This window comes from Neomonachus schauinslandi, chromosome 5, assembly GCF_002201575.2.
Source record: "Neomonachus schauinslandi chromosome 5, ASM220157v2, whole genome shotgun sequence".
Classification (NCBI taxonomy): Eukaryota; Metazoa; Chordata; class Mammalia; order Carnivora; family Phocidae; genus Neomonachus; species Neomonachus schauinslandi.
This window is the reverse complement of record NC_058407.1, coordinates 164,806,205-164,824,524: the sequence shown is the minus strand read 5'-3', so window position 1 is coordinate 164,824,524 and position 18,320 is coordinate 164,806,205.

The following is an 18,320-nucleotide window of genomic DNA, read 5'->3' as shown; positions in this document are numbered from 1 at the left end:
GGACTTTCAGAGCAGTGAATCATTTATAGGCTCGTGTCCCACACAGAGCAGAAAACAGACCGGCATTGAACAGTAACACCTCCCACTGTATCTGAGAAGTTGCCCAACATTCCGGAGTATGGGGGGCTCCCTCTCTCACCATCAAAAAAATCCAGGGCGCCTGGGTGGCTCAGTCGTTAAGCGTCTGCCTTCGGCTCAGGTCATGATCCCAGGGTCCTGGGATCGAGTCCCACATCAGGCTTCCTCCTCGGCGGGAAGCCTGCTTCTCCCTCTCCCACTCCCCCTGCTTGTGTTCCTGCTCTCGCTATCTCTGTCTCTGTCAAATAAATAAATAAAATCTTTAAAAAAAAAAAAATCCAAAGAGCCCTCTCCTCGAAAAGAGTAGCATTTATACTTTTTAGCCATTATTTGAGGAAGTGGACAACTGCTCAGATGCTGTGAATGAGGCAATTTTTTAAAGATTTTATTTATTTATTTGAAAGCGAGCATGAGTGAGAGGAGGGGCAGAGGAAGAAGGGGAGGGAGAGAATCATCAAGGAGACTCCCTGCTGAGCATGGAGCCTGACATGGGGTTTGATCCCAGGACCCCGAGATCATGACCTGAGCCAAAGTTGGATGCTTAACCGACTGAGCCACCCAGGTGCCCCTCTAAGATGCTATTTAAAGCACAGAGGCCCCTGTACTTTGCTCAGACAGAAATCAGGAGACTGAGGGGACAGAATCCAGACCACGGATCTGTCGGTCAATGAGTCAGTCAGTGACCATCAGACAATGAGAACCTGATCCTGTGGTGGTCAAAAAACCCCATGGGCGTCGTTCTGAATATAACAGCAGCACCAATGAAAAGGAAATGATGAGCAGACCCACTACGATGCCTACCAAATGCCAAACAGTAAGTTATAAAACTCGGACAAACGGGTATTGGAGCACCACAGAGAGAAAATAATTATATCCAGCCATATCCATCTGTGTATGGGGATACAATAAACCAAAACCATCCTGTGCTTTAATTCTGAGCACAGAGTTCTGATTAATTGCCAGTTTCTCAGACTCTTTAAAGTCTGTTTTTAAACTCAAAGGTCTGACATTTCAAAACATAAATATTGTGGCTTTGCGGATTGTGATCTGATACACCCGCTGAGCAGCAATTCCTGACACGTCAGCAATTCCCCACAAAAGGAACTGCAGGGATGTCTTTCTGGCTAAATGACTCCACCTTCACATGCTCGCCCATAAATCCTCCCTCTCTGGAGGGACACCCTCTCCTGTGTCAGAACTCACAGCAGCGGGACACCCTGCCTGGTTCACTCCGTTTTCATCTGCCTCTTGTGTCCTGGGAGCTGAGTGTGGGGCAGGGATCCTGGAACCAGCGGGACAGGAGCCAAGGTTCTCTTGTAGCAAGTTGTCCTGAGGGAAGGTGTTCTCTCTTACCTGAGCCACGAGGAGAGGTCTTCCTGGGATTACAATGAAAAGGTTTTTTTTGTTTTGTTTTAAGATTTAGTTATGTATTATAGAGGGGCAAGGGGAAGGGGCAGAGGGAGAGGGAGCGAGACACTCAAGCAGACTCCATGCTGAGCGCGGAACCTGATGTGGGGCTCAAACCCACAACCCTGAGATCACGACCTGAGCCAAAACCAAGAGTCAGACACTCAACCAACTGCCCTACCTAGGAGCCCCCCCGACCTTTTTAAGATTTATTTACCATGAAAAGGTTTAATCCAGGGTGGAAATATTTCCCTTTGGCTGTTAAGCTTCCAGGCGTAACCTCAAAGAGACACACAAATTCAAGTGACTATAACTTTATAGAAATATGGCAGCTGGTGATATTGATCACAAAAATAGCTGACATTTATTGAGCACTTACTAACTGCTGAATTCTTTGCATGCTCTCTCAGCTGTAAGCAGCTGAGAAAACAGAGCCCATACTGGGAGTTCATGTGCAGGACTTGAGTGGGGAGGTCAATACCAAGGTGTGGGAACAAGGGGATGAGGCATCCCAGAGATGAGCCACAGCAGGAAGGGGCCACCCCTCTGCTTTTTCCATCCAACCTCCAATCACAGTTGGAGTAACTCAGACCCACTGTGATTTTCCCAACTGTGACCTTTGAGCTATGTGCTGTTCACTACTTCAATAGCCATGCCCACCACCATGCTGCCCTTCTTGGTCTGGGGAAGTTCTTGTCCTTTGGGGACCCTGTCCTCTGCTTCCCTGGGCTGCCTCTATTCATTCTTTCCCTGTGCTTCCAAAACCTTGGGGAGGCAAAACATGAATTCTCATCCACTGTATTGTCACTCCACTAGAAAGGGAGATCCTTGAAGGTAAGGACTGTGAATAAGTCATCTTTAATCCCTGACCTGATAGCCACAAAATGGTGGCTTAGTAAAAACGAGTTGAATGACTAGATGAACATAACGATTCCAGATGTAGGGAAAAGGTTTCTCTGACATTCTGCATTTTTTTTAAAGATTTATATATTTATTTTAGAGAGTGGGGAGGAGGGCAGAAGGTTAGAGAGAATTTCAAGCAGACTCTGCGCTAAGCGCAGAGCCCAAAAGGGGGCTCGATCCCACAACCCTGAGCTCATGACCTGAGCTGAAACCAAGAGTCCAACGCTCAACCGACTGAGCCACCTAGGTGCCTCTCCTCTGACATTCTTTAGACTCCGAAGCACTACATAATTATATGCTAATAAAAGCTTAAATTAACGAAATGAGGCCATACCAAAGAATTCGTAGTTTTTATACCCATCCTCTGCAGGGCATGAAGAGATGCAACTCGACAACTATCTAATATACCAAATTGCACCTCGATATTCTTTTCTCTTACTTTTGCTGCCATCCTAGTCTCAGGCTATTCATCCACATAAAGTCCTTTGAAAACTCCAGAATTCATTGACATTGAATAACTAGTGAGTGGCTATATTTTGTGCCCATTAAAAAATAGCCCATTGTTGAATGGGTTTTAGTTCAAGTCTCGTTGGGCATCCACCTCGTCTGGAGAAGCAGTCTGTACACCGTCAACCTTCTGGCACCATTCCCAAATGCAGTGACGTTTCCAACAGCAAACCCTCCTGTAGGAGTCCCCTCTGCCCCCAGCCTGAGCAGCTGGACCACTAAGTTCATGGAACATCAAGGCCAAAGACGGGTTTGCGTTTTGGTGGTGACATGTGTTCCAAAATGTTAACGGAGGTGGGATTAGAGATGAGTTTTTCTTGTATTTGCCTAAGTTTTCCATTTAGCACAAAGATTGTGCTATTTTGATTATAGATTCGATTATAAATTACACTAGAGATATAGTATGAACTAGGATACTATTGATCTACTATAGCCACAGATGGATTTGGTTACAAATTATACCATACGTTATGCTACTTTACAGTAAGAAAAACAATTATTTGTAAAAAAAGGAAAAATTGAGTTTCAAAGCATCCTTTTTCTTTTTATTTCAGAAGCAACAGCCAGCATTTTTTAGGTGTAAGTAAGAAAGCAAACCAGAGTAGGAATATAAAATAAATCCGGGCCTGAATCTAAATCAAACAAACGTGCATGCCTCCACGATTGCGCATGTGTTCTGTGTGGGCCACACGTGTGGCTCGAGAGTTTTCAGCAGCCAATGTGGAAAGGGGGTACCTAAGCAATTCTACAGTCCTGACCTCAGACAGGAACAGACCAATTACTCTAGAGAGGGACAATGTTTCCTGACTCTGGGCCCAGAAACTTCTATTCGAGCTGCTTGGTGGTGAGTTGGGTCTTTCAGCCGGCCCAGGCTGATGCGCCAGGTCTCCCAACATCTTAGCACTGCCCTTGGGTTTGCCAAGCCAGGGATGCAAGACCACTCAGGGCAGGAGCTGCCCCAGGTCTGCCTTCTCCATCACTGCTACCCCTCCCCATCCCCTGGTGGTCCTTCTGCTGATGACTGGTCCTCCTCTACTGCCTCTCCTGCCCAGTCCTCCCAGTGCAAGCCCACATTTGGCTACTCTCCCAGCTCCACAACATAAACTCGGCTCTCCCCACTCTGTCGAGCACTTTCCTTTCATGGTGGCCCCTCTGCAAGCTGGTCAGCCAGGCTTCAAAGACCCTGTGTACCTGGTCTCACTCACACTCCCTCTCGTCCTTCTCAACGGTCACGCTTCAGCGAAATCAGAGAGATCACACAGCTGTTGCCCAGGGTGACTAGAGAGCCATCTAGAGCAGGGTTCCTCAAAGCTGGTGCCTCAGCCAACGCCAGCCCACAGGCTGCTTGTTATTGGCCCATAGCGAGAGAAGGACAGAAGTGGACAGCAAGCTTGTCAAAGCTTTGACAGCGTTGCCAGGGGACCAGAGCCTGGGAGCACTGGACTCGCTCATTATGGAGGGTAGAGACTAGTTCAGGTGCGGCTGACTCAAGGTAAGCTGCCCACCGGTAACATGCAGTAGGACCACTTACCCCGCCTGATGGATTGCAAATCTTTATAGAGCTCCACCTCCAATTTGGTTGGGAGGAACCATCTAGAGCCCCAGAAACCACAGCCTCTTGTCTAAGTGTAACAGCACAGTGAGGAGCTGAGCTCTTACTACTACTCTCCAGGCTCTGCACTAGACAAATTGGGCATGTTGTCTCATGTAATCACAACCACTCCAGGAGACAAGTACTTCTGTCATCCTTGTTGCATGATTAACACAAAGGAGTCGCAGAATCGTCCTGTGGCTTACTGTAGGTCTTGCAGGTAGGGCGTGGGCAAACCAGGGATGCAGACCCAAATCTGTCTGAATCTGAAACCCATGCATTTACTATTGCCCTCCAGAGTAGCAGGACGATGTCTGCAGGACTTCTGGAATCAGCAGGAAACCTCGGGCTGTTTTCCCTAATGAGGAGCAGGTACAGGGGAGCTATCTCCCCTGCCTTCCCTACCTTAGCTCCTTCTGGTTAGAGCTTGTTATTCCTGATTTTAAAACAATTGTTCCCATGGCAACACCCTGGCAGCTTCTCTTAGCAACCAGGGCTTTCTTTCACAATTGTAACAAAGTTGGCTCAAATACAAAATTGCTTTATGAGTTTTCAGAGGCAAAACCAAATTGACCGATTGACCAGAGCTTAACTTTTTACACAGCTTAAGAAATCATAAAAAGATTTGAAAACCACTGGAAAGCAGTTCCACCAGGCCGAACAATGGGGGAAAAAGGAAACACCAGCATTTGCGGCCCAGGGTACCATTTCAAATCTAAAAACCAACAATAGGTAAACTCTAAAAGGTGGATTTTTCCTCTGATTGACAAAAGGTTCACAAATTGAGAGTATTTAAGGCTTATAGACCGTATTAGTTCTCTACAGCTGCTGTGACAAATTATCACCAATTCAGCAGCTTAAAAAGGAGGCAAATTTAGTATCTCACAATTGTCCATCAGAAGTCTGACATGGGGCTCACAGGGCTAAACTCAGGATGTTGGCAAGGTGCACTGCTTTCTATAGGCTCGGTGGGGGGCGGGAGGATTCCTTTTCTTGTCTTTTCAAGCTTCTACAAGCTGCCTGCTTCCCTTGCCTGATGGTCCCCTTCTTCCTTCCTCAAAGCCAGCAACACTGAGATGAGTCCTTCTCTTGACATCTCTTCCAATTCCCTCTTCCACTTTTAAGGACACCGATCATGCAGGGCCCTCCGCTCATCCAGGATAGTCTCCTTATTAACAACCTTAATTCCATCTGTACCCTTAATTTCTCTTCGCCGTGTTAACTAACAAATCCACAGGTTCCAGAGATTAGGATGGGGACATCTCTGGGGAGCCATGGTGCTCTCTACCACAGTGGATAGAGCAGCCTACGTAGGCAGGTGTTTCTAAGGAGGAAAAGAATGCGGTGGGGGGGGGGGGGCCTTCTGCTCTGACTTCTCCTTGTGTTCAGAAGCACAGCACATCTTGACCCTCAGCCTCATGGGCCCCTCTGGCCTCCCTCTTGGATATCCTGGAGGTTGGCTAAAGTACAACCTCATCAAGGGGGAAAAAAATGTGACCCACAATCTTTTCCCCAAACTTTTCCCCAAACAGCCATGGTTAGTGGCAAGGAGAGGCCCCTAGAACAAGGCTAGCCCACAGGCGGTGGGGTCCGGCATTAGGAGACAGGCCCAGACAACCAGTCCTGTTTTGGGGCAAGGGCAAGGTCGCCTGCCAGGGCAGGAGGGGCTGGGAGGGGAGAGCGGCTGAAAGGTTAACCAAAGACAGCTGGGATGGATGCTGAGTGGGCGGATGAAGCGCAAACCGCCCCTGCAACACGGCTGTAGTTACCCACGAAGACAATTCTGGAGCAAGACAGCAAACACATCCCCACAGCAATCAATGAGAACAAATGGAAGGAGAACTTACAGGAAGAAATGGCCTCCAGCGCTGGCTGAGAATGCACAGGAACGTGCTCTGTCCTAGGGTGATCCCTTGGAGGAACAGCCTGAGGGAAGCCTCACGCCCTAGCGGAACACGGAAGAAATACACTCTGAAAAGCTAACTCACAATTGCCAACACACTAGTCGATGAGCCAAAGAACTATGAGCTGTTTTCAAAGAGTCAGGAATTTGGAAGAGGCTGGGGGGCGGGGAGTGGTCTTGTGGCCTGGGATTTAGGGGGCAAGGGGAAGCAACAGATGGTTGGGAGTTACCAGCTGTGTGACTCAGGAAGTGACTTCACCTCCCGTGCCTCAGTTTCCCTGTCTACGACCACAGAACTCTTATTGAGGCAAGCCCCGGGGATAAGTGCTGGGATCCCAGAGCTGGGAACACCAGCTCTGTTGGTGTTTGTTTCTCTTTTTGCCCTTTTGTGGTAAGAATTTAAGAGACGATCTACCCTCTTAACAGACTTGTTAAGTGTCTGCTCCAATCCAGTATTGTTACTGTAGGCACAATGGTGCAGCCCAGAGTTCCAGAATGTATTCATCTCGCGGAACTAGTATCCTATGGGCTGGGTGACTGCTGATTGCGGAGTTGTTGTTAATCAGTGTGTAGTTTCTAGCTCCTTCTTGTACCGCAGCTGTGGTTGTGAGTTTACTTCAGTTTTCCGGGAAAGGGTGGGAATGAGGCTAGACAGCCAGGAAAGAGGCAGGTGAGGCAGTGAGATCCATTCGGCAACAGGAAGAGCCCAGGTGGGTGGTCTGACCACACTCCTGTGGCCTCTGGTGAACACAGCTCAAGGTCAAGTTGCAAAGTGGTCCTAAAGGCTGTCTAAAATCCCCTAGATAGTCCCCAGAGGAGTGAGATCAAAAGAGCCAAACCAGATCATTTGCAGCTTGCCTAGAGATATTCCAAAATGTGTGGTTTTCTACAGAAAGTCAGAGACCCGGGCTTGGTGCCACCCTGAGCCCATTTCTTCATGTGCAAGGTGAGGGTGACAGTCACCTTCCTCAAAGGGCAGGAGTGAGGATATACTGGGATAGAGATAGCAAGTGCTCCAAAAGTATTAACTAATTATTCCCAAGAATGCATGCTTGTCTTTTTTAGTCATTTGATTTCAAAATGCACTTCTGTTGCTTTTAACAGTGAAACATTTTTTCTCCAAAAAAACTCATAGGGTAAAAGAGGGCACACCTGGTTGATTTGGGGGTTCAAGGCCCAGAGCCTAACTTGCTGGGTCTTCTCCCTCCCCACAGGGCACCTGTAGTTGATTCTGCAACACGAGCTCCAGCCACAGGGAGCTCGGGATGGGAGGAACAGTTTTGTTTTGTTTTTTTTTTTAAGATTTTATTTATTTATTTGAGAGAGAGAATGAGAGAGAGAGCATGAGAGGGGTGAGGGTCAGAGGGAGAAGCAGACTCCCCGCCGAGCAGGGAGCCCGATGCGGGGCTCGATCCCGGGACTCCAGGATCATGACCTGAGCCGAAGGCAGTCGTTTAACCAACTGAGCCACCCAGGTGCCCCGGGGAGGAACAGTTCTTAAAATCTTGTTCTGGAAACAAAATGAAAGCTGATCCCCTAAAACTTAACTGAAATCTTCCAAATGTGTTTTAAAAAAAAAAAGTCCAACAGTTTGAAATAAATACATTCTGAGTAAATTCTTTGAATTTGTTATTTGGCAAGTTGACTATATTGCGAATTAGACAATTGTCTGTTGGCAGATTGGCTTTTTTGAAAACTGAAAACTGGAACCCAGGCCCCAGATTTCTGGTCCAATGAGCAGTACACACTCAGTATGTCCTTATTAGTATGGTTAACGTGGGTTTCTTTATTTTTGGCAACTTTGTTTTTGCAAAATGCATTCTCTCAATCTTTTCCCCACTTGCTTTCTTTTAAAAAATGCCGTGTATTTAAGATGTTAATGGACTCATTTTAATTTGCACACATCCTTGTTAATAATGAAATCTACTTACTGTGAGTTAAAACTAAAAGCCTGTCAGGGCAATTCACAAACATTGAGAAACTCTGTAGCAATTCTAGGAGGATTCCCTGTTAATATTCTTAAGGACTTCCAATGGGTATACTAAGTAGGGCTTGGTATTAACAGAGATAGCAAGCAAATTAAAATTGGACTCTCGGTAACAATTGGGAGAAATGAATACACACACCCTTCAGTGTGCAATTGAATCTAGCTGCATGGGTGTGTCCTACACGTTTAAGAAGAATATCTTTATTGAATAACCATCATGCTAAGTATCACTTAAGACTAGTAGGGAGTCACCTGACTTCACTGTGTTTCAGGAATGCACAAGAGAATGGCATCAATCAAATTTAAAAGAACGCAGTCCTCATTTGGCATCAAGGTTAGCAGCAATCTCTATCTGTAGCATATAACAAATTTTCATGTGAGCAGTGTAATTTACAAGGAATGCACATTTTATTAAAATTCCAGCCTTGGAGACATCTTAAAACGCATTCTCTGGCCTTGGAGAATAACCTGATGATCCATGAGAAATGTCAAAATGATCCCCGATTTCCACAGTGGATTACAACTTCAAGAACAGTGCCTATCACTGTAAGGATAAATCTCTCTTCAGGCTTAATCTCTTCACGAATTCCATTTATATTAAAAGAAAAACATTTTGCTATGTATTTGTACATAAAAAAACAGGATTTAAAGTGGAGCTTGCAGACATTATCCTGTTTAATCTTCGCAACAATCTTTGGCAGTAGGTATTAAAATCGCCACTCAAAAGATGAGGTGCCTGAAGCTCAGAGAGGCTAAATGACATTTCCAACCCCACATGGCTCATGAGAAGTAGCTAGGCATTAAATTTAAGTCTCCTGGCTCTGAGTCAATCAATAGTCAATAAGAAAGCAACAAACATGCATCACCTGTTACATACACAGACCCTTCTCTTTTTTTCTTCTTTTTTTCCCCAGCTCTACTTAGATGTAATTGACATATAACATTGTGTAAGTTTAGGGTATACAACATAGTGATTTTATGTATGTGTACATTGCAAAACGATTACCACAATAAGGTTAACATATCTATCGCCTCAATTTTATTTATTTTTTATTTTTTTAAGATTTATTTATTTATTTATTTATTTGAGAGGGAGAGCGAGCACAAGCGGGGGTCAGAGGGAGAGGGAGAAGCAGAATCCCTACTGAGCAGGGAGCCCGATGTGGGGCTTGATCCCAGGACCCTGAGATCATGACCTGAGCTGAAGGCAGATGGTTAACCCACTGAGCCACCTAGGCACCCCATCACCTCAATTTTAGTTACAATTGTTTTGTGTACTCAGGGAGAACTTTTAAAACCTACTCTCTTAGCAACTTGCGATGATACACTGTTATCATTAACAATAATCACCATGTTGTACATTACCTCCACAGAACTAATTCATCTCATAACTGGAATTTTGTACCCTTTGACCACCTTCACCGGTTTCCTTCATCCTGGGCAACCAACAATCTGTTCTCTGTTTCTATGAGTTTGCCTTTTTTGTATTCCACATGTAAGTGAGATCATACGGTATTTGTCCTTCTTTGTACGATTTATTTCATTTAGCATAATGCCCTCAAGCTTCATCCACGCTGACACAAATGACCGGAATTCCTTCTTTCTTGTGGCTTTAATACTCTGTTGTATATACATACCACATTTTCTTTATCCACTTGTCTGTCAGTGGACAGTTTCCATATCTTAGTTATTGTGAATAATGCTATAATGAACATAGGACTGCTGATATCTCTTTGAGATATGATTCCATTTCCTTCAGATATATACCCAGAAGTAGAATGGCTGGATCATACGGTAGACCTATTTTTAATTTTTGAGGAACCTAATACTGTTTTTCACAGTGGCTGCACCAATTTACACTCCTAACAACCGTGCACAAGGGTTCCCTTTCTCCACATCCTCACCAACACTGTTAGCTCGTTTTTCTTTGTGTTTTTTTTTTTATAATAGCCATCCTAACAGGTGTGATGTGATGTCTCATTGTGGTTATGATTTGCATTTCCCTGATGACTAGTGACATTGAACATCTTTTCATGTACCCAGTGGGCATTTGAATACCTTCTTTGGAAAAAAAATCTGTTCCGGTACACAGACCCTTCTTGCCTGGCGTGTCTATGGGGAAGTGGCCACTGTGCAGACTGCCACGACTCTGGCCCATCATCTCTCACCTGGATGGTCTCAATAACTTGCTAATGTATCCCCCTGCCCCACACCTCAATGTTCCATTCATCCCGTGGTGCCACATCAATCCAAGAAATGCCTCATTTTCATGTCACAGCCCTGCTTAAAACCCCTTAAACAGCTCCCAATCGTCCATAAGAATAAAGTTCATTCTTCTCAACAGGTCTCACAGAAACTTTACGATCTATCCCCAGCCTCTCACCCCTCTCAGTTCTAACCTCCCTCCCCCCTTCCAAAGTTCCTTCATCTGAGATGGTCTTCCTCTTCCAGACCTGGTAAAATTATCCAAGGCTGACTCAAAGTTCTCTTTATGAAGCCTTCCCAGATGTCCCACCCATGACCTCAGCAGAATTTGTCCCACCCTTCTATCTGTTATCAACTGTCCCACTGTTTCATAACTAGGTCTGCTGTCCATCCCTCCAACACACTGAGCTCTCAGTTAAATAAATCGATAATTAATCCACTCTTCGTGTGTGTGTGTGTGTGTGTGATCTCTTGCTAGCAACCCATACCCCACTGCTTTCTCGCTGTACTACAACAGGGCCCAAAGAAGGCAGACGCTTAACCGACTGAGCCACCCCGGTGCCCCTCCGATGCCTGTTTTTTAAAGTTTTGCTGGAACACACGGGTGCTTAACCATTTACATATTGTCTATGGCTGTTTTGCACTATAAGGACAGAGACTGCAGAGCCTGTAAAACTGAAAATATTTACGATTTAACCCTTCACAGGAAAGTTTCACTGATCCCCATGCTGGAAGTTAGGTCAAAAGTTCAAGTCAACCTGCACAGCCCTACCAAGTGGGGACACACATCTCTGTGGGATGTCAGGGACTTGAGCCCCAGTCTAAGCTCTGAGATGGGCTTGCTCCTGTATGTTGGACAAATCTGTTCCCCCCTATGGACCTCAGTTTCCTTATCTGTAAGATAATAAAGCTAGATTAGATCAATGATTTTTAAACGAGAATGCTTTTCCTAGAAGTTGCCTACAGCAAGCCCTCTGTGTGAAGCAGAAAGAGACAAAGCTATTCTGATAAGGGCTGGGGTTGGAAGCCAGAGTCCTAACCCTAGCCCTATCTTGCTCCTGAGGGGGTCTCAGTCCCCCCACAACCCCAAGTATAAAGGCCACTCTCTGAGTCCCTTCTACAGTTGCTGTCCATGATTTTGAGTCTAAGGCACCAGGAAAGCCTCCAAGATTTAGACCCGTAAAAGCAAACTCCATCTTTCAGAACCTTCTTCCTCACCAAACCACAGCTGAGGTAGATTGGAAAGGAAATAAACAAACAAACAAACAAACATACATCATCAGACATTTCCCCCCACTTAGCCACAGGACAGCCTAAAGGATACCCTCTTGCGTTCTGGAATGAACTGGCACTTTCTGTGATCTGTCTTGGGCATTTGAAAACACAAAAGCAGAGTGTCAGCTTTGGGGAGATGTACAACATGAGGGACTGTCAATCCAGTGACAGAGCAACGGTGCTGCTTCAAAAGGCATCAGACAGGGAAAGATATGGTGAGTTATCTGTTGCCTGAGCAGGGACGATTTTGAGTCGCTCACAAGTGCATTGGAACTGCATCAAAGGGTATTCTGGTCCCTAGGTAGGGAGCTTCCAAGAAAGAGAGCTGGTCAAAGGTCCTTACAGCCCAGAGCTCTGGAGCTGGTCAGGGTATTTGCACAATCTTCCCTCAGACACTCCAGATGCCTGTGACAAGTTCTCTGGGGCTTGGCTTCCTTCTCTGCGAAATGAGGAGGTTGCACCAGATAATAACAGTGTGTCAGGCTTTGCATACAATAACTCAATTAATGCTCACAAACGAAAAATGTAGGAAATTGAGTCTTAGAGAAGTTGAGTGCCACCCAAAATTAGAGAGCTGACCAGTAGGACGGCCGGACTTCAGACTTGCTGTACAAAGCAGTTCATCAGGATAGTTAAGGTATGACTCTGCAGTCAAATAGCTTCTGTGTGGATCCTGGCTTTGCCCCTGATGGGAGTATGACCCTAGTTCATTGAAATACTTTCATTTCAACTTCCTTATTGATAAAGTGAGTCTGACAGCCCTGTCAGCCTCACAGAGTTGTTTAGAAGATCGGATGAGGTAATTTTCATAAAACACCTGGGACATACCAAGTCATAATCAATAGTAGTTGTCACTGTCTTCCAGCTAATTCCAAAAATCTGTATTATTGACCACTCTGTATAAATTGAGCTTGCCTCCCTATCTCTTAGCAATGTTAGGATTCTTAGCAATGTCACCAATGACCTACATCAGGCCAAAACCAGTGAATGGTCAATTCTCTCTCCTCATCCCCTCCCTCAGCTCTGAGTAGCATCAGACGCTGCTCAACACCCCTCCTTGAAATATTCTCCTCTCTAGGCTTTGGGATGCCATGTTTTCCTGACTCCCCTACTACCTCAGAGGTCGCTCCTTCTCAGCTTCCTTTGCCAGGCCCTCCTCCTCCTCAGACTCCTACAGGTAGGACATCCCCAAGGCCCTATTCTCACACCCTTCTCTTTCCCACCAACACTTTTCTTAGGGTGTAATGTTTCTTCCCGCAGCTTTGAATGGGCGGACAACTCACATTTCTCTCCCTACCTGGACCTAGCCTCTGAGCTCCAGTTGTCCATGTGGAGGCCTCAAAGGCATCTCAAACGGACATATCCTAAACACAAATATATGTCTCCTCTCTGCTCACATCGCTGTGCTCCCACCAATCCATGTCACTAAAGGCCACCACCATTGTGTGGTACCCAGTTGTTCAGGCCACAGACCTAGATATCATCTGGGTTCCTCTCCTTCTCTTACACCCTGCATCGAGTTCATCAGCAAGTTCTTTCAGCTTTACCTCCAAAATATATAGTATCGAACCTGACATTTTCCACCATGCTCCGAGGCTACAAGCCTGGTCCAAACCACTATCACCTACTTCCTGGGAGCCCATAACAGCTTCCTTCTAACCCCTGGTAGGCTTTCTGTTGAGCATTTGAATGCAATTTAATTTGTTCCCCCAAAGTGACTGGATTTTAACCTTAAGTTTCTCTAAAGACCGTGCGCTCAAGAGCTCTCAACTCCATAGTTAAGCGGTGTCACTTTATTTCCCTATATTAAGAACAGAACAGGTATGAATGGGATGAATTTGGTCATTTTTGCAAACTGGAGGAGAATCTGAGCCCAGGTATCATCCAATCCACCTCCTCCTCACCCTGCCTCCACTACGTGATCCTAATCAACCAAATAATATGCTAAGCTTTCCTGGATTTGCGGGCACTTGTGTGTTCATACACGATGCAGTCATAATGACAGGCCGTGCTGGAAGGTCTGGCCTGGGGAAAGGAGTGAATTGGAATCAGTCAAAGACAATACAAGGACAGAGAAATGGGCTCCGTGTGACAAGCCAGGCTAACAACAGGACATGTCCAGGGTGGGTATGGAAAACTCAATTCTGGAATAGGTGAATATAAAGGCCAAGGGGTCCAATTATGAAGGCTGGGAGAGCATGAACTCCCGACTTCTAGAGGGCACTGATTCTGTCTTGATATTTATTCAACAGATATTTTTAGGATCCACTATGGATCATTTCAAACCTCGGCATGAAACAACAGTTTGGATATCACATCCAAGCCAAAAGAACACTGAGCTTCATGCCTCATCTAGGATTAGAGGTATCTCATTTTGAGACCTCTAGGTGGTTCATGAAGGTAGTCGATGAATGATTTTTTATTTTTTTATTTTAGTTTTTAAATTATTATTATTATTGTTATTGTTAATTATTTAAGTAGGTGCCACACCCAGCATGGAGCCCAACACAGGGCTTGAAGTCACGACCCTGAGATCAAGACCTGAGCTGAGATCAAGAGTAGATGTTTAACCGACTGAGCCACCCAGGCGCCCCTGAATGATTTTTTAATACATGTTTCCAGAAAGCTTAGCCAAACCCATACAATGACTGTGGCAAAATCTACCTGCTTTAGATTTCTTTGCTTTTTTCTGAAATTACATCAATTCAGTTACACTCACATTAGGATTCCCTTCCCCTGTTTCTGAGATCACAAAGAAGGAAAAGACAGATCTTTATTTATGTTAAAGTATAATTTTCAGAATTTTAAAATCATAACTCATGCAAATATAAAATGAACACTTGTCAAAGATTTTATTCTACTCATTAATTACTGAGGGAACAAGCGAGATGTTGAGACTGGCTCAAATAGCATTTAAGGAACCAAATCTTTATGGGCAATTAATTAAATGGCTATCAGGATAAAATTTCTGGACTAGACACAAACCCTTTAACATCCATGAGGGCGACAAGCTATAAACTTTGGAGTTATCTGTTCCGTTGGACAGAAATCATTTGTATCTCTACTGGACAAAAATCTGTAAAAGTTAACATGTAACTTCACTAAATCTAAACTTTAATCAATATTAAGCAATAAATTGAACAAGATAAACCCCTCTAAAGTTGTGTGGGTCTGTGCTCCTGTAGGACATGGAAAGGACACATCACCCTCTTTTTGACATTATTTCCAAGGTTTGGATAACTCAGCAATCTCTCTACCATCCTGCCAGTACCAAAAATAATCCCCCAAAAGGCTGGTGTTGGTATGTTTGGCATGATTGCTCACATATGTGCAGAAAAGGTGTTTATTACTGATGCCTGGCTCCTTCAATTTGCTCTGCAAATCTAGAGCCCTGCAGTATGGAGCAACTTCTGTGTGGAAATTTTCAATAAAAAATCTTGGATTGAGGGCGCCTGGGTGGCTCAGTCGTTAAGCATCTGCCCTCCACTCAGGTCATGATCCCAGGGTCCTGGGATCGAGCCCCACATCGGGCTCCCTGCTCAGCGGGAAGCCTGCTTTTCCCTCTCCCACTCCCCCTGCTTGTGTTCCCTCTCTCGCTGTCTCTCTCTCTGTGTCAAATAAATAAAATAAAAAATCTTTAAAAAAAAAATCTTGGATTGAGTTTTTGAAACCCTCTATTAATTTGCTCTTTTATCCTAAGCCTAGGAAAGAAAGTACAAGGCATTCTCTCCACGAGAGTTTACCTGGTGGTGTATGTACCTACATTTGGGGGGTGAATTGCTCTCTTCTTGAGGACTCCGAAATCTGTGAAAATCCCCCGCCACCAGGAAGTGGTCTTCCTTATCAACTGTGACATGGAGACTCTAAGCCTGATATCACACTGGTTTCCTTGGGAGGGATTTGTGGGCATTGGCTACACTTAGCAGGTCAGTAGTTGTATTAGTCAGGGTTCTCTAGAGAAACAGAACCATTTATTCTAGGAATTGGTTCACGTAATCATGGAGACAGGGAAGTTCTGTGATCATGCTGTCTGCAACCCGGAGGTTCAAAAAAGCTGGTGGTATAATTCAAGTCCGAATGTGAAGGGGAGTCTATGGTTAAATCCCAGAGCCGGGGTGAAAGCTGATGTCCCCGCTCGAGTAGGCAGGCTGGGAGCAAAAGGAGGATGAATTCTTCCTTCCTCTGCCTTTTTGTTCTATTCAGGCTCTCAACAGAATGGGTGATGACTGCTTACACTGAGGAAGGAAATCTAGTTTAAGGAATCTACTGATTCAAATGCTAATCTCACCCAGAAACACCCTCACAGACAGACCCAGAAATAATGCTTAATCTAAGGACCCCATAGGGCAACCATAAAATAACCATTGCAGTAATTTTCCTTAATTGTGGGTTTGTCATACCTAATTAAATGAGAATCCTCCTCGGGGAGCCTGGGTGGCTCAGTCGGTTAAGCCCTGCCTTCAGCTCAGGTCATGATCCCAGGGTCCTGGGATGGAGTCCTGCATCAGGCTCCCTGCTCGGTAGGGAGCCTGCTTCTCCCTCTCCCTCTGCTGCTCCCCCTGCTTGTGCTCTCTCGTGCTCGCTCTCTCTCTCTGTCAAATAAATAAATGAAATCTTTAAAAAAATTTTAAAAATAAAAGAGAATCCTCCTCAAATCTGACATCCACTTATGGCCTCAGTTGTACAATTGATCTGTCTAATTATAGTCTGGTAAACAAGAGGACTGATTCTTATGAACTCATGTAAAAACTACATGGCCATAAAAAAAAAAAATAAGGAGACTCAGTAGAAGTATTTCTGAACTCTGAGGAATCAGGTAAGAATCAGAGACCATTAAAAATTTCCCTTTGAGCGGCGCCTGGGTGGCTCAGTCATTAAGCGTCTGCCTTCGGCTCAGGTCATGATCCTGGGGTCCTGGGATCGAGCCCCGCATCAGGCTCCCTGCTCTGCGGGAAGCCTGCTTCTCCCTCTCCCACTCCCCCTGCTTGTGTTCCCTCTCTCACTGTGCCTCTCTCTGTCAAATAAATAAAATCTTAAAAAAAAAAAAAAGTTTCCCTTTGACTTAAAACTAGTCTACCAAACCCAGGATTAGCGAAGAAAAAAGGAGAAAGGGCTTTCTCATATTTTCATCTATGCCGATAAAATATATAAAATATAGAACATTAAAACAACATCAACAGTATTGCAAACGAACAACCCCAATTAAATTTCCCTCATCAGTCCATTTGGCCCCATATAATTAATTCTCATTCTGCTGGGTCTGTGTAAGCAACCTGGTTTCACACAGTAGACTTCTTTAAAGAGTCCTTGAAATTCTGACTCGCTCTACCGATATAATCTGAAAGCTGTTTAGGCTACATCCATTCAGAGACCTGTACCCAAGATCTGTTCTTAGACATATCGATAGTTGAGAGTATTTGGTACAATCCTTTTCCTGGAGGCTCTGTGGCTGACCTTTGTTGTTGAAGACACAAATGCTAGGTTGTGCAACCTTTGGGCAAGCATCAGAAGAAGATAGAAACCTCTTTGATTATGAAACTGAATGACCATGGTTAATTCATTACAGTAATCAATAATACCAGAATGGAGAAGAAAATTCTCTACTAGGGTAGAGTGCATAACTATCTCAACAGACTTTGATTGCTGTTTCCCCTGAGGGTAAGAACATGGTATGGATAGCGAGAGTATCGACCAATCTCCAGGGCATTCCTGTAAAGTGTACAACCTCTGAAATATTTGAATTAATAACACTTTTAACTATGGAAACTTGACCTAGGGAAGGCTGAATATCTTTTGATTTGACAGTTTTTGCCATGCAACTCTTATGATAATCTTGAAATGATCGAAAGCTATGGAGTAAAGCAAAATAAAAACACCTTAATTATTTCTAGCATCTGTTTTTATAAGGTGAAATCACACACCTTTATGATTTCCAGGGGACCTCTTGAAAATCTAAAATATTGTTTCTGATGTAAAAAAAAACATCCTGGGAATGTCATTTTATTTTTTCTCAATTTAGGAATCAAATGTGGGCCAAATAAAGGGTTATCAAAGATTTAGTGACTTGATTATGGTAGGATCATGGGCGTCTGAGGGAAACTATATGGCTACCTATTCAATCAAGGTGGCAATATAATATTTGCATATATTGTAAAGGCAAGGTGACTGTAAGCAATCCAAGTTTATTTATGAAGACATTTCGTTCTTTGTTGTTGTTAGTTTTTAAATAATCAAAGACGAGATGAAGTCAACACAAAGGCCAGCAAATTATTCTAGTGGGATCCAGCATCTTTACTATCTAGATGGATAAGGGCTGTAAAACCAATTTATTATCTTCACAGAGAGAATGCCAAATAGAAGTTATGAGTTAATATAGTAGTAGCAGAAAATCTTTCATGAGTTTTTTTTTTTCTTTTACATAATCTTGTGAATAAGCCCATCAAAACTGAGCAAACTTTGCCAAA